The 17,238-nt window shown below is 39.8% G+C and overlaps 1 non-coding gene across 1 annotated transcript; it reads right to left on the bottom strand.

Moving 5' to 3' along the window:
• Nucleotides 1-16,796: 16,796 nt before the first annotated feature.
• On the bottom strand, nt 16,797-16,903 carry LOC130044637 (U6 spliceosomal RNA). The gene has a single exon (XR_008795472.1). It is a non-coding gene; the product is annotated as a U6 spliceosomal RNA (small nuclear RNA).
• Nucleotides 16,904-17,238: the final 335 nt, after the last annotated feature.

The raw sequence follows: 17,238 nt of genomic DNA, 5'->3' as shown, positions 1-17,238 counted from the left end.
CTCTCCCGCCAAAATAATTTGTATCCTGATTCTGTCCCTAAATCTACCAATGCCTTATCCCTATATATGCCACGTGTAAATTTGTCAGTATGTCAAACATGTCTTCATCTAAATCACAAAAGAAAGAATATTGAACACAAAGGGGATATATAAAAAAGAACTGTGTGATATATCTCTAGAGATTTCTGGTTGAAAGTGAATATGGTTGATTGAAGCCAACAACAAATTTCTTTTAACTGCATAGTCATCGTATGTGTTTTCTGCCATATTGTTCACAAGAGAGACAAGGCCAGAGCCCTGCTCAGATCAATATCTATCAAGAAGCTTTTTCATGTATTTATCAACTTTGCTTGGAGAATACACATTTAAAAATTTTAGGGAAATTTCTCATTGAGGCAGTAACATACTGTGGCGACATGTTACTCTAAGACCATGTCTATTATTAGGTTACTCTTCCTGGACTTGACCCAGTTTCCCTCACTGCCTGGTGAACCAGACCCCATTTGTGCACCACGCCCCATCTGTTCCAGCCTTTCTAGCAGTTGGACATCCCTGACAGGGTATGCACTGTCCCAAGAATTACAAGCTGGAGTTCTATAGGTTCTGGCAAAGTTATGGATGGAAGGGCTGGCTCTCAGGGTTCTCAGATATTTCCTCCCCTCACTCTAGCATTATGTACTGCCTATCTCCTTCAAGATCATGAACGATCGGCTTGAGGCTCTTCGTGTTCCCAGAGCAAACAGATGCCATTGGGCTACACTAGCATGCGACAGGGACAAATGGAGACGTTACTGGCGCCTGCTCGAGCAAATCGACGACTAACGGGAAGTTAAGTGATTATCTCCTTCCCCAGAAAAATTATTAGGTACAAAATTCTATGACACCCAGCAAGCATCTTCCTTTTACAAACCCAGATGTGCAGAGTTGCTCAAATGCTTTTGAAATTCTGTTTCTTAAGCAATCAGTTTATCATGAAATAATGCACATCAAGAGAGAAAAGTTTGGCTTTTGCCACAAGCTTTTCTTCTTAGGTTAGCCTATACTGACAGTGGCCTTGCACACTTCCTGCCTTGACCCCTGATCTCTTCCACCAAAAACACTGCGTCTGGCATCTTAATTTCCATTGGACCCAGATTGGAAGTATCAGGAAATTGATACATCTAGGAGCAGAGGATAAATTACTCAAATCCTGTCCTCTTTGGGTGGGTCAACTCTGAAAGATGGCTCAGAGAGTGACTGAACCCCGACTGCCCACAGCTTAAACCTTTGTTACAACCTATTAATTTTCCTTGTTTTCTTGTCATATTTACCCACACCCATTCTAAGATGTTTCTTAGAATCACTCCCCAAATAAATTGTTTCCACTTAAATCCTTGACTCTAGCTCTTCTTAGAAAACTCAACCTAAGAAATCTGAGACTGTTGCCATAACAGGAACTTTCTGATCTCCCTTTCCAATGGAATGAAGGACAAGTATACGCATTAGGCAATTGGGTTTTTAGGTCTTTTTTTATTCTTATACATAATTTCTGTATAAAATTTGGTCGAAGATCTACATTATCAAAGTTAACATAACAGTGTTACTATAGTGTTGCAGCTCATTATCTGAAACACTATGTTAGTAAAGTTCATTTTTTGCTTTCATTTTTATCCAAATAATATTTCTATTATTTTATTAGGTAATAAACAGGAGTGTTGCAGAAAAAGCACATGACCAATGGGGTAGGCAACATTTTTTTATCCCAACTCTAAAGTGTTTCTAGTTTCTTATGTGTTTTTCTATAGTCAGAAAAATTCCGTGCATTAACAATTTCTCTCTCCCTGTCTCTCCCAACCTCTGTCTTTGTCTCTTTTTCTTTTCCCTCTTCTCTTTCATACAGACATACTCCTTCATTTTTGGGCTGGAGAGAGCACAGCGGGTAGAGCGTTTGCCTTGCATGCGGCCGACCCGGGTTCGATTCCCAGCATCCCATATGGTCCCCTGAGCACCGCCAGGAGTAACTCCTGAGTGCAGAGCCAGGAGTAACTCCTGCGCATCTCCAGGTGTGACCCAAAAAGCAAAACAAACAAACAAACAAACATACTCTTTCATTTTTATTAAACAATAAAACCTTGTACCATACAGTTTCCTCCAAATGTTACTTTTTCAATGAGAGTAGATCTTGGTGATTTTTTCACATCAGATTAGACTTGCCTTATTCTTTTAACTGCTGTGAAATCCTTTATTAATTGCATCTGTTTTGTGTTGATGACTAATTTAGTTAATCTCACTTTTAACTGAGTATAAACCCTAACCTTAAGACAGCACATCTTTTATTTGCACATAAATTGCAATCTGATCTGGGTTTGCTGGGCAGTTCTGGGCCTTATGTGTGGTGATACCTGAGGATGCATTATTTGGGCAGATCTATTGGGAACTGGTTCCCTGGAGTTTTAGGTCTCTTGTTTTCTTTCCATGTTGTTTCAGGGACTCTTCTCTCCCCCATGAATTCTCAGAGGCTATTCTGTGTGGCCTTCCTATTAGGGTAGCCAAACATCTTGTGTTCCAAAGTTCTGGAAATCATGGGTCTTCTTGGTGCTCAAGACAAAAATCTCCTCATTATTGGGCCAAAAAGATAGCGCAAGGGTTAATGCACTTTCCTTATATACCGCTGATCCCTGACACTACATATGGTTCCCTAAATAGCACCAGGAACAATCTATAAGACAAAGTGAGGAGTGAGCTATAAGCACTGCCAGGTATGACCTATAAACAAGTAAACAAAAAGGCAAAACAAGAAAATAAAATTTCTTTGCCTCTGATGGCCATCAGTGTGACTAGGTCAAGATCAGGACAGGTTCAAAAGGAACAAGAATGTAAGTATAGGGAGATGTGGTCCGTTGAGGATCAGAGATCTGAGAGAAAATCACAAGGGACTATAGAGTTAAAACAAATTTGTGGATCATGGCTCCTAACAAATGTCCTTTTATCCTATCCTATACTTTGTTTTAAAAAAATAATTACATCATTCAGAGAAATCTTCTAATGTTCCCTCTTCATCTGAGCAAAAGAAAAATCAAAAACTCTGAAAGGCTGTTTGTTAAAAGAAATGATAAATCCTTATGGTCCAAGAATATCCTTCTTAGTCTTTCCTGTTCTCCACTGATTTCTCATCCGTGGACTTTAATCCATTCACATCCAGGTATAACAAACATTTATCCTGCCATGTTCCAGGACTATTCAGAAGGTCACTGTTTCAGTGGTGTGAGAATTGTACTTTCACATCTATAAGTGCTGTTCTATAGCTAACTTAGACCATCTCATGGGACCTGACTGTACTCATCTTTAACTTAGTCTTCATGACATCATGTTTGTTACTTGAATTCAGCCATGGTGGGAATATTTACAGCACAAAAAATTGGCAAACACTATAAATCAGGACTCTTTTTTCCCCCGAAGAGTTAGTTGTTAAACATTTACTAGCATATCTGGGACTTAGTCTTAAATCACATTTTCTTTCAGGCTAAGAAAGATTCCTTTACTGCAGTCCAGCCTGACCCACAGGTCTCTATTCTCATTCATTCATTTGCCATTCAGTAAATATTTATTGATCATCTACCCTGTCTCTAAAGGAAACAGCCTGTACTCTTTCCCCGAATCATTGCTTTCAAGTGTAAATGTGGGCTAGATTTGATTTTCTAAGAGAAGTTGGTAATCGGGGTTTTCATGTAGAAGAGCTCAATTTTTGAATGTGAGCAAAATATTCAGAAAATTTTAAAACTACTAAAAGGTCAAACTAAACATATCTCTAAGTTTTATTTATTTGAGCAGTTATCAATTTATAATTTATGGTTTTACTTTAAGTATAAGACATCAGGTCCTAAGTCCCTACACCGCTCAATTCCTACCAGTCAGTCACAGTGAAATCCCCTAAGAATCTGTGGACACATCATACTCACCTTTTTCCCTCTGTCTTTCCCACTATATTTTAGATGCACCTTTAAAATAATGTTCTTTGGTATTGGTAGGGGAGATTGGAGAGGGAAAATGTTGGTTTAATGGACAATTCTAGAGGGACATTGGTACTTCAGCAGTAGGTATAATGTGATGATATTTAGTTTGAAGAGGCGTGAAATTATACCCCTAAAACATATACACTGTCACACTGTCACACTGTCCTCCCTTTGTTCATCTATTTGCTTGAGCAGGCCCAGAAACATCTCCACATTTTTTTTGAGACTTGTTGTTACTGTGTTTGGCATATTGAAATATGTCACAGGTAGCTTTGCCATGTGGGCTCTCCGAGAGGGGCTGAGGAATCCAACCCGGCTCGGCCGGGCTGGCTGCGCACAGGGCAAACGCCCTACCACTGTGCAGTCTTATAAACCATTGTGATCTTATTTTTAAAAATAATTACTTTTTTTTGTTCAAAGAACTCTTCGGGATTCTTAGCAATGCCCTTTCTCTAGTTTGATATCCGACATGCCTCTGAACAACATAGACTTTCAGCTTCTGGAACAACCCAATTGTCTTTTGCCAAAGGACTTTACCCCTTACTCTTACCTCCTCCTAGAACACTCCTTTCTCACTTCATTCACTCAACACAAAGATTAATTTTTCATGAAGTTCCCATCCTTATGGATCAAATCAAGTTCCTCTAATTTATCCTCTTTATGACCTTATTTTGTTTCTTGGTAGCACTATGTAGTCTTGAATACCCTCTCCATTGATCTCTGGTTAAGGGGCACCTAACTGAAAGACCACCCCCACTTCTAGTCTCTGAATCCTCTGCCACATCTTGTAGAGACCATGCTCCCCAGGGGGCTCCCAGGCTACAGAAAACAGCAAGAAGAGGAAGGCAGGCCCACTCATGAAAATGCAAGAATCTTCTGACAGGTGACCTTGACATTGGAAGGAATTCCAAGACGATTCTACAGTTGAGAACTAAACAATCTTTCCTCCCAGAGAACCACTATAGTATAGTCTAATGTCTCCTCCAGGCTTCTCCAGTTCTATCCAATTTCACTCAGAAAGAAATCAAATTCAGGTTTAGTCCTGTCTTAGTGGCTATTCCTGGGACCTGAACTAACATAAGCAGTGATGGTGGTAAGTTTATGTTTATGTAGGTACTTCTTTCATCAATGTTGGCCTCCCAGACTAGACTGTGAGGGTAGGGATTTGTTTATCTTTGGCTTGTCAATAAATCCCAGTACCTCCTGCGGGGCTTGGCACACAGTGGGTTCTCAGCAAACACACACTAAATGGACACAGGCGTGGCACAACTCAAAATACGCAACCCTTTGAAAATAGAACGTATTGTCCAAACTCAAGCCTGTTTGTCTTAATGATAGGCTGTACTAATTTCAACATGATAAATTGAAATTGAGGAGAAGAAAATAAATAAGTGGAAGAAAAACTCAGCCTGCTAGTAGTTTACCATGTAGTAATTTAGGAACTGGGTTCAAATTGCATTTCCGCACATTTAGCAACCTCAGATTTCTCTTTTCTGAAATCATGACAACTTGGTAATGGACAAGGGAGTTGATTTAAATGTTGTCTGACCTTAATAACCAGGCAATGAAAGCACTTGACCAAGGAGTTTTGGAGCCCAACTAACTTGAAATCCCCAATAAGCTCACTTGGGATCCTAGCTTAACAGTCTCCCTGTCCAGATTTGATCTTGCCAACTGTACCAGAAAGGTGCTTTGGGGACACTGAGACACTCCCAGCTCAATCAATCTTGGATTCTGTGTGTCGTGGACAGAGGGAGGGGAAAGAGTGTCCTCTTTGTTTGTCCTTCACTATGTTTCAAGTCTGTGCCATGGTGCCTTGTGCTTAGGCTCCAACAAATCTTTCCTGAGTGAATTAATGAATGGAGGACTCCCCACCTTTTCCCTGGGTACACAATGTTTCGGGGGCCCAATCTGTGCTAGACAGGAATGCAGGAAGCTGCTGTTTGCCTTTAAGGGAGTGGCGGTTTGATGTGCCTGTGTAAATAGCCATTCACCCAGGTATTAAAAAGAGCAACCAAAGAGAACACACATATATTCTTCTTCTTAAAAGTAATGATCCAGAAATCCCAACTTGTCTCTGAATTTTCCTGGACACTGCTGAAGTGGAAGCATGGTTCACTGTCAACCAGTCCTGGGGCCAGGCAAGACTCCCACCCTTACTCTCTGCACTTGATGCCCCTCTCCAGTAACTCAGTAGGAAAATAACAATATCTTATTACTGAGTGCCTTCGCCTACTTTTCTTTCATATTTTTCCACTTGACTGGAAACTCCTTGAGAGATCCTCTGCCTTACTTAGTGCCATAGCCCAGCACCAGAAATACTGTCTGCTACTGGGTAGGGCTACTCAGTAAATAGCTATTGACTGACTGATGGACAAGTGAAATTTCCCCCAAGCTTGTCTTAGGCAACTGTCACCTGAATTGCCCACCATTAAAATCATTCTCATGGAGTGTGTCAACATTCTTCAGTCAGACGTGGCCTAGAACTCACTTTTATCTCTCAAATTCAATTCACTACCTCATCTTAAACTGAGTTAAAATATACAAATTACAAGAGAGACAGTCACTGTCCTCCCATTGTTCATCAATTTGCTCAGGCGGCCCCAATAATGTCTCCATTTTGAGACTTGTTGTTACTGTGTTTGGCATATTGAATACGTCATGGGTAGCTTGCCAGGCTTTGCAGTGTGGGTGAGATACTCTTGGTAGCTTGCCAGGTTCTCTGAGAGGGGCAGAGGAATCGAACCCAGCTTGGCCAGGTTGGCTGCATGCAAGACAAATGTCCTACCACTGTGCTATTGCTCCAGCCCTACAAGAGAGTCAGTACAGTGGGTAAAGTGCTTACCTTGCCAGTGACTGACTAGGGTTCAATCTGTGGCGCTGCATATAGTAACCAGAGCACCATCAGAAGTCATCCCTGAGCACACAACCAGGAGTAATCTATAAGTTTCTATAGTAATCTATAATCAGTTGAATGTGGCCCCCAAACCAATAGTATTTATAATAAAAATACACATTATTTGTCATCGCTTTTCTTCAAAGAGAAGGTATACAAAAATAATAAAATGTAAGGTAAATGGAGTTCTTTTTGAATGTATTTTTCCTTCCTAATAGCAAGCAGTTGGAACGATAGCACAGCAGTAGGGCATTTGCCTCGCGTGTGGCCGGCTTGGCCAAGCCAGTTTTGATTCCTTTGCCCCTCTTGGAGAACCTGGTAAGCTACCAAGACTATCTCGTTCGCAAGGCAAAATCTGGCAAGCTACCCGTGGCATATTCAATATACCAAACACAGTAACAGCAAGTCTCACAATGGAGACATTCCTGGGCCCGCTCGAGCAAATCGATGAACTCCTGGCAGTGCTAGGGGACCATATAGGGTGCCAGGGATCTAACTCAGGTGAGCCATATGCAAGACAAGAAACCTGCTCATTGTATTATCCCTCATGCCCCTACAACGATAGCACAGTGGGTAGGGGGTTTGCTTTGCATGCAGCTGACCCGGGTTCAATTCCTCTGTCCCTCTCAGAGAGCCTGGCAAGCTACTGAGAGTATCCCGCCCACATGGCAGAGCCTGGCAAGCTCCCCATGGTGTATTCGGTATGCCAAAAACAGTATCAACAACTCTCACAATGGAGACGTTGCCCAAAAAGCAAGTCCATGAACAATGGGATCACAGTGCCCCTACATCATTATGTTTGTAAAACTCATCTGTAATGTTCTACGTAGAAGTATTTTGTGTTTTCCTCTTGCATAATATTCCATTCTACAGAACAAACCACTATCACTATCACTATCCTCCAGTTGTTTATCGATTTGCTTGAGTGGGCCCAGTAACATTGTGAAACTTGTTACTGTGTTTGGCATATCGAATATGCCACAGGTAGCTTGCCAGGCTTTGCCTTGTGGGCAAGATACTCTCAGTAGCTTGCCAGGCTCTCCGAGAGGGGTGGAGGAATTGAACTTGGGTCGGCCGTGTTGTCTGCGTGCAAGGCAAAGGCCCTACCCACTGTGCTATTGCTCCAGCCCAGAATAAACCACACTTTGTCTATTCTATTGTTTTTCTCCACATGTTAAAAATTATAAATAATGCGACTATAGACATTTTGGGATATATTTTTGATACACATGGGTTAATTTATGTTGGATATATATCTTTGAATACAATTCCTTACTTATAGAGTAGATGCATGTTCAATTTTATATAAATTGGGAAAAGAAGAGTCTTTCATCCTTCTTTTTTGTAGGATTGCTTTGGTTATTTGAGGGATTTTATTACTCCATAAAAATTTCAGCAGCATTTGGTCTATGTCTTTTAAAAATGTCATGGGTAATTTTATAGGAGCTGCATTGAATCTTTGTACTGCTTTGGGTTGGATTGTCATTCTGACAATATTAATCCTTCTGATCCATAAACAGAGAGATGTTTTTCCATTTCCTTATGTATTTTATTTTCTTAGTACTAAAATATCATTTTTTGCATTTAAGTTTTCCTCCCTATTTTGTTACACTGATTCTCAGACTCTTGATTTTTTGAGTCATGATGGTGACTAGGATTGTTTCTCTATTTCTTTCTCTTGTATTTTGTTATTTGCATATAGGAATGTGATGAATTTTTGCATGTTTATTTTGTAGACTGCCACATAATTACAAATTTATTGATGCTAGTTGTCTTCTATAGAATCTTTGGGGTTTTCTATGCATAGTATGATGTCATTTGCAAATAGTTATAGTTTGTCATATTTCCTAGTCTGATTGCCCTTAGTGTGTCTTTTCTAATTTCTATAGCTAGGATTTCCAATACTATATTAATAATAGTTAAGAGAATGGGTAACCTTATCTTGTACTTGATCTTAAGAGAAACATGTTCAGGTTCCTTTTCCCTTTTTGGGTCACACCCAGCAGTACACAGGGGTTACTCCTGGATCTGCACTCAAGAATTACTCCTGGTGATGCTAAGGGGGGCGTATGGGATGCTGGGAATCAAACCCTGGTCAGCCACAAGCAAAGCAAATGCCCTACCCGCTGTGCTATGGCTCCACCCCCGATGTTCAGATTTTTACCACTGAGTAAGATGTTAGCTGTATCTTTGTGGTAACTATATTGAGAAAAGTTCCTCCTATTAGCATCTGATTGAGAATCTTTATATGAATGGATGTTGGATGTTGTCAAACGCATTTTCTGTATTTGTTGATATGATCATATGGTTTTTATATTTCCTTGTGATGATATGGTATACTATGTTGGTTGATTTCATATCTTTAAACCATCATTTCTGAAAATCATCTCCTAAGTGGTGGTCAAAAGGCTGGGGGACCATTCCTGGAAATTTTAGGTCTAACTGGACTGGTGGCTAAATGCTAGGGCTGAGGTGCGGTACTGTTCTAGCCCTTCAGTGCCAGGGATTACTCAGGCCACCCAGCCATATCTGGGGACCTTTTGGGCCACAATAGTACAAGGGTCCCTAAGGGTGTACCTGGTAATATTTAAGGGATCATAGAACCACGGTTAATCACATGCAAAGTGTTTTTCATAAGCTCTGTACTATCTTTCTAGCCCCTAAAACCGTCCTTTTTACCATTTAGGGAAGGTATTGGGGTTAAGCCTAGCAATGCTCAGAGGTTATTTATGGTGATGCTTTGGTGGACCATGCATTGCCTAGAATAGAACCTGGGCCTCCCACATGCAAAGCATATGCATTAACCCTTTGATCTATCTCTTGCACACCCCCCCCCCTTTTAAAAAAAAAACAGTTTTTATCCCAATGGCAGTATGAAAACTCTAACTGCTCTGTTGGATAGTCAGTCTTCTCCTCACTTCACTTGGATAGTCATGGTCTTTTTTATTTCAGCTTCCTGGTTGGTAATGATAAATCCTTGTAGCTTTACTTTGCAATTCTCAGTGACTAATGAGGTTAGGTACTTTCCTTATATTATTGGTTTTATAAGGTACCTTTAAAAATCTTTCTCCTATTTTCTGTGAGTTTTAAACATATTTGTAAAAGTTTTTGTATATTCTGGATATGACTTTGTTTTAGTATTTGAATTTTTTTGTGATTTATTTTTTATTCTCTTATTGCTGTCTCCTGCAGAAATTCTTTTTTTTTCTTAGCTTTGTTTTTGGATCACAACCTGTCGTGCTCACCTGGCTCTGAACTGAGAGATCACTCCTGGATGAACTTGGGGGTCATATCGGCCCCTGAGGATCAAAGACAAACATACTGCTCATTCTATTTCTCTGACCCCAGAACAAAAATTCTTAATACTAATAATTTCCAAATTATCAATATTTTTCTTTATAATGTTTATCTACCAAGATCTGTTTTATATCCAACTTATTATTGACCTCTGAGAATTTTCTATGTACACTTAAAAGAGAGTGAATTCCGTTGCTCTTAATAGAATGCCTTGCATGTTTGTATTAAAATCTTCTAGCTTGAAGTACTTACTTTTATTTATTTAAAAAAATTTTGGTCACATTGGGTTGTTCTTAGGGTTTACTCCTGGCTTTGTGGTCACTCCTCGTGGTGTTCTGGAAACCATATGTGGTGCTAGAGAGCAAATTCAGATCACCCACATGCAAGACTTAACCTCTGTCTCTATCTGTACTATCTCTCGCCCCCACCCCCACCTAATATTTCCATGTTGATTTTTTTCTGTGTAGAAATACATACACTAATATAAATATATTGCATCCACCTGCCCACATACCAAATTCTGAAGGACGAAAATGTCATTCCCAACGTTCTCCTTTCCAAAATCCAACACGCCATTTTGTCGGTAAAGAAGCATATAGCACCCAGTCCAGACAAGGTCAGACCTGAACACCTGAAGAAACTGCTGCCAATACACTGGCTCAGCTCTTCAGACAGCTACCTGTCTGAATGCAAGGTTCCGTCCCAGTGGAAAACCAGCAGGACCATTCTCTTGTACAAGAAAGGAGACATCCACGACATCAGCAACTATCGCCCCCATCTGCTTGTTGTCCGTCGTCTACAAGTTATTCACTTGAGTCATCCTGAATAGGATTGGCAGAACACTGGACAAAGGACAACTATGCAAGCAAGCTGGGTTCCAAAAGGGATTCAGCACAATTGGCCATGTCCACACAGTAACCAAGCTCATTGAGGTTTTGTGAGAATTCTAGATGCTGCTCTGTCTAACGTTCATCTATTTAAAGAAGGCCTTTGATTCTGTTGAGACTGAAGTGGTCATTGAAGCCCTAGCTAAACAGGGTGTTCAAACGCAGTACATCAAGATCCTTCCCAAGCTGTGTTACGGATTTACCACCAGAATCTCACCATTCCACAAGAAAGTGATCATCCATGTCAAGAGAGGGGTTTGGCAGAGCGATACAGTTTCACTGAAACTCTTCAGTGAGAATATCATGCGATGACTTGAGTGGGAAGAAATGGGAGTGAAGAAAGACGGTCAGCAACTACACCACCTCCACTTCGCTGATGACATTGTGCTAATAACATCAAACATTAGCCAAGTAGCACAAATGCTGGCTGACTTTGACCATGAGTGTGGAAAGGTCAGACTGCAGCTGAATCTCACAAAGACAATGTTCATGAGAAACGGACTAGTTCCTGTTGTTCCATTTGCTCTCAATGGAACAAACATCTCTGAATGCAGCAGTTGTACTTGGGTCGAGAACTCAACATGACGAACGACTTGACCCCAGAACTATGGAGGAAGAGAGCATTGTGTAACGTCTGCAAGAGCATGGAAGAAATGGTTAAGAGGATGAAGAACATGCACTGTTCTTCCTGCACTAACATACACCTCAGAGACCTGGGCCCTACGAAAACAGGATGAGAACTTTATCCGGGTCTCCCAAAGAGGAATTGAAAGAGCTATGCTTGGAGTATCACATTTCAGTCAAGTGAGAGAAAGAATCGGGAATTCCGACCTCCATCAGTGATCAAGAATCAGGGACTCTATCTCCTTTGCCAAGGTGTCTAAAATCACAAAAATCAGATGTGCTGGACATGTAATGCTATTCAGAGACGACCTCTGGACTAGACCTATTACCTACTGGATTCTGCAGGACATCAAAAGAACGCCTGACTGCCCATCCACGAGATGGTCTGACTTCTTCGTTAAGACCCTGAACGAACGGTTTGATGCTCTTCATGTTCCTGAAGCGAGCAGATTCCATTGGGCTACACTGCATGAGACAGGGATGAATGGAAACTTACAGGCGCCCACTTGAGCAAATTGATGGGCAACGGGAAGACGGATGATACAGGTGACAGGTTGAAAAACCGTATTATTATAGCGTTTCTTCCAATTTCTACTGGTAGGTCTGTTGATTTTACTTTATAAATTTTGTTCTTCCTATGCAGAGTGCTTGTATATTGAGTAACATTGTACCTTCTTAGACAGGTTTATACTTTTACCACTGTGTTTTATTACAAAAATTGGCATCATACAAAAATACTTTGGTTTACAGTCTATTTAATCTGATATAAGTATATCTATACCAGCTTTCTTTTTCACTTCCATTTGCATGGAGTATTTTTTTTCTACCCTAACTTTACTTTCATTCTAGATGTGTCCATACTATAAAGGAGTATTTTGGAAGTAGAAGGAAGCTATGTCTTTTTAAAATTCAATAGGCTAATTTATATGTTTTTTTTAAAATTAAACTACATTTAAGGTGAGTATAGATAGGTGTGGGCTTATTCCCATTTAACTATTGCTTCTGATCGGATTCTTCTTATTTTTTTCTTTCCTTGTAGTTTGATTGCTTTATTTAGTGGTGTAATTAAATTCAGGTTTTCATTTTAGTTTTCTTTTGTATATCTGTCATTTATCTTTTCAGTTACTATGAAGTTTTGATATCATTTTTATGTGCACAACACTCTATTTTGTGTTGATAGCTGCTCAAATTGGAATACACTCCAAAACCCTAGAGCTTTGCTTCCCCTCATTCTTTTTACTTTTTGATATTCCATTTCACATATTTATCATGTGTCTTTTAACTAATTTTATGACCTTTTTCACTGAGATTTACTTTCTTATGGTTGTTTCCTTGATTTTGCTTCTTGCTATTTATTTTCAGAGAAGTTTCTAATATTTCTTGAAAGGCATATTTAGAGTTTATAAATTTCTTTAGCTTTTTGCTTACCTAAGAAGCTCCTAATCTCTATTTTAATTCTTAAATTTAACCACACAGTTAAATTTAAAAGGTTTTTAAAGTTTCTTTTGAAAGTCTGGTGATAGTGTTATGGGTTTTCTTTTGTTGTGATAGGTTTTGTTTTTATTTTATTTTACTTTATATTTTTACTTCTTTTTTAATTTAAATTTTAATTTTTGAGTCACCATGAGATACAGAGTTACAGAGCAGATCATGGTCAGGTTTCAGTCATACAGTGTTACAACACCCATCCCTCCACCAGTACATTTCCCACCACCAATGTCCCCAGTTTCCCACCTACCAGCCTCCCACAAGCCAACCTTTTTTTTATATATAATTTTACTGAATCACCATGAGAAAGTTATAAGCTTTCATGTTTGGATTACAATCACACAATGATCAAATACCCATCCCTTCACCAGTGCACATTCCCCACCACCAATCTCCCAAGTATACCCCCCCCACACACACCCTCCCTCAGCCTCCATGGCAGACAATATTCTCCATATTCTCTCTCTACTTTGGGGCATTATGGTTTGCAACACAGACACTGAGTGGTCATCATCTTTGGTCCATTATCTACTTTTGGCACACATCTCCCATCCCAACTGATTCCTCCAGCCATCATTTCCTTTGTGATCCCTTCTCTATTCCATCTGCCTTCTCCCCTTTGCTCATGAGGCAGGCTTCCAGCTTTGGGGCAATCCTCCTGGCCCTTGTATCTATTATCCTTGGGTGTCAACCTCATGTTATGTTATTCTATACTTCACAAATGAGTGCAGTCCTTCTTTGTCTGTCCCTCTCTTTCTGACTCATTTTACTTAACATGATATTCTCCATGCCTATCCACTTATAATCAAATTTCATAAGTTCATCTCTCCTAACAGCTGCATAGTATTCCATTGCATAGATGTACCAAAGTTTCTTTAACCAGTCATCTGTTCTAGGGTTCTTGGGTTGTTTCCAGATTTGGGCTATTGTGAACAGTGCTGCAATGAACATATAAGTACAGATGTCTTTTCTACTGTGCTTTTTTGCATCCTCAGGATATATTCCCAGAAGAGGTATTGCAGGGTCATATGAAAACTCAATTTCTAGTTTATGAAGGACTGTCCTTATTGTTTTCCAGAAAGGCTGGAACAGTCAACATTTCCACCAACAGTGAAAGAGCGTCCCTTTTCCCCCACATCTATGCCAGTACTGGTTGCTTTTGTTCTTTTGAATGTGTGCCAGTCTCTGCGGTGTGAGATGACATCTCATTGTTGTTTTGATTTGCATCTCCCTGATTACTAGCGATGTGGAGCATTTTTTCATGTGCCTTTTGGCCATTTGTATTTCTTTGAGAAAACTTCTGTTCATTTCTTCTCCCCATTTTTGATGGGGCTGGAGGTTTTTTTCTTGTACAATTCTACTAGTGTCTTGTATATCCTGGATATTAACCTCTTATCAGATGGGTATTGGGTAAGTATTCTTTCTCATTCTGTGGGCTCTTTCTGTATTTTGGTCACTGTTTCTTTTGAAGTGCAAAAGCTTCTTAGTTTGATGTAGTCCCATTTGTTTATGTTTGCTTCCACTTGCATGGTCAGTGCTGTTTCATCCTTAAATATGCTTTTTGCTTCAATATCATGGAGGGTTCTGCCTACATTTTCCTCTATGTACCTTATGGATTCATGTCCTATATTGAAGTCTTTAATCCACTTTGATCTGACTTTTGTGCCTGGCATTAAACAGAGGTTAAAGTTCATTTTTTTTGCAGGTCGCTATCCAGTTTTCCCAGCACGACTTTTTGAAGAGGCTTTCCTTGTTCCACTTCACATTTCTTGCTTCTTTGTCAAAAATTAGGTGGCCATATATTTGGGGGGTCTGTGACAGAATATTCTACTCTGTTCCATTGGTCTGCAGGTCTGTTTCTAGCCCAATACCATGCTGTTTTAATTACCACTGCTTTGTAGTAGAGTTCGAAGTTGGGGAGGGTGATGCTACCCATCTTTTTCCCCCCAAAGGATTGCTTTAGCTATTCGTGGGGGGGTTATTGTTCCATATGAATTTAAGGAGTGTTTTGTCTATTTCTTTGAAAAATATCATGGGTATCCTGATTGGGACCACATTAAATTTGTATAGTGCTTTGGGCAGTATTGCCATTTTGATAATGTTAATCCTTGCTATCCACAAGCAGGGGGTGTGTCTCCATTTCCTGGTGTCCTCTTTTATTTCTTTAAGAAGTGTTTTGTAATTTTCCTTTCACCTCTTTGATTAGGCTGATTCCAAGGTACTTGATTTTCTGAGGTACTATTGTGAACGGGATCTTTTTTTTAATGTCTCTTTTCTTTCATTATTTGAATATAAGAAAGCCATGGACTTTTGGGTGTTGATTTTGTAGCCTACCACTTTATTATATTGACCTATTGTTTCTAGGAGTTTTTCTGTAGAGTATTTAGGGTTTTCTGAGTATAGTATCATATCATTTGCAAATAGAGATAGATTAACCTCTTCCTTTCCTATCTTTATGCCCTTGATATCTTTTTCTTGCCTAATTACTATGGCCAGAACTTCCAGTACTCTATTGAATAGGAGTCACCAGCCGCTCTTTATGGCAGGCATTTTCCTTCTTTATCTCTCTGTCTCTGTCTCTCTCTCTCTCCTTCTCTGTCTCTCTTTCCCCTTTGAAGCATTATAGTTAGCGATACAGGTACTGAGAGGTCATCATGATTGTTCCTTTACCTGTGCTCAGCATACAGTCCTTATCTAGAGTGATCATTCCCAATTACCTTTGTCATGGTTGTCCCTTCTCTATTCCAACTGCATTCTCTCACAGTACTTGAGGTAGGCTTCCAACCAGGGGCCAATCCTCCTGGCCCTTGTTTCCACTGTCCTTGAGTATTGGTCTCATTTATTTTTTACCCTACAAATGAGTCCAATCATTCTATGTCTATTCCTTTCCTTCTGACTCATTTCACTCAACATGATATTCTCCATTTATAAGCAAATGTCATAACTTCATTGTCCTATCAGCTGCATAGTATTCCATTGTGTAGATGTACCATAGGTTAACTAGTCATCTGTTCTTGGGCACTCAAATTTTTACTGTTTTGAAGAGATTCTTTTTAACTTTTGCCATTTTAGTGATCTTGGTATGACTCTCTTTGGATTTCTATTAGAATTCTCTATGTTTACTATAGTACTTGGATGTCCTTTCTCATCCCTGCATTTGGGCAGTTTGGGACCATTATTGTTTCAAATATTTCTTCTTTTTCTCCATCTTCATGTTTCTCTTCATTCTCCTCTTCCTCCTCCTCATTCTCCTCTGCCTCCTCCTCTACTTTTTCCTCCTCCTCCTCCTCTTCGTCCTCCTCCTCCTCCTCCTCCTCCTCCCCCTCCTCCACCACCACCTCTTTCCATTCCTGCTCCTCTTCCTCTCTTTCCCCACTCTCTGTCTAGATCCCCTATAATGAAAATATTACATCTTGATGTCTCAAAGGTTTCTTAGTGTATCTTTGCTTTAAAATATTTGTTCTCATTTTGCTGTTCCCTCCAGGTGGGTCCTTATTGCTATGTACCCAGCATACATTTCTGCTCCTCTGCTTTATTTAGTCTACCGTGATGCCCTCAATTACATTTTCCCTATTTATTATTGCATTTTTCAACTCCATACCTTGTATTTTTTAAAATATGGGATGCTTCACAAATTTGCATGTCATCCTTGTGCAGGGGCCATGCTAATCTTCTCTGTATCATTCCAATTTTAGTGTATGTGCTGCTGAAGCGAGCACCATAACATATTTTTAAATGTTTATAGTCCATCAATTCTTCTTCTTTAATATTTTTGAAACGATTACTTTGAACACTGTCAGGAATTTTGCTTATCTTCAAGATGTTTATAGGACTCTCATATTGCTCTTTTGTTTGCGATATGTTCCTCTACATCCCTGATTCTCTGTTTTTGTCTGCATGTGATGCTCTCTCCTGGTATTGAAATATTGGTCTTGTGCAAGTGCTGTCCCAAGAAGTTAAGAGGTGCAGCAGACCCCTATGATCACCCAAATAAGCCTCTGATCAAATGTTCCTTCTGGGCTGCATTCATCTGCCTTGATATCCCTGGGAGGCA

Source organism: Sorex fumeus, unplaced genomic scaffold (assembly GCF_029834395.1).
Source record: "Sorex fumeus unplaced genomic scaffold, SorFum_2.1 ptg000122l, whole genome shotgun sequence".
Lineage (NCBI taxonomy): Eukaryota > Metazoa > Chordata > Mammalia > Eulipotyphla > Soricidae > Sorex > Sorex fumeus.
Note: the sequence above shows the minus strand (reverse complement) of the source record. Positions and strands in the feature narration are given on the sequence as shown.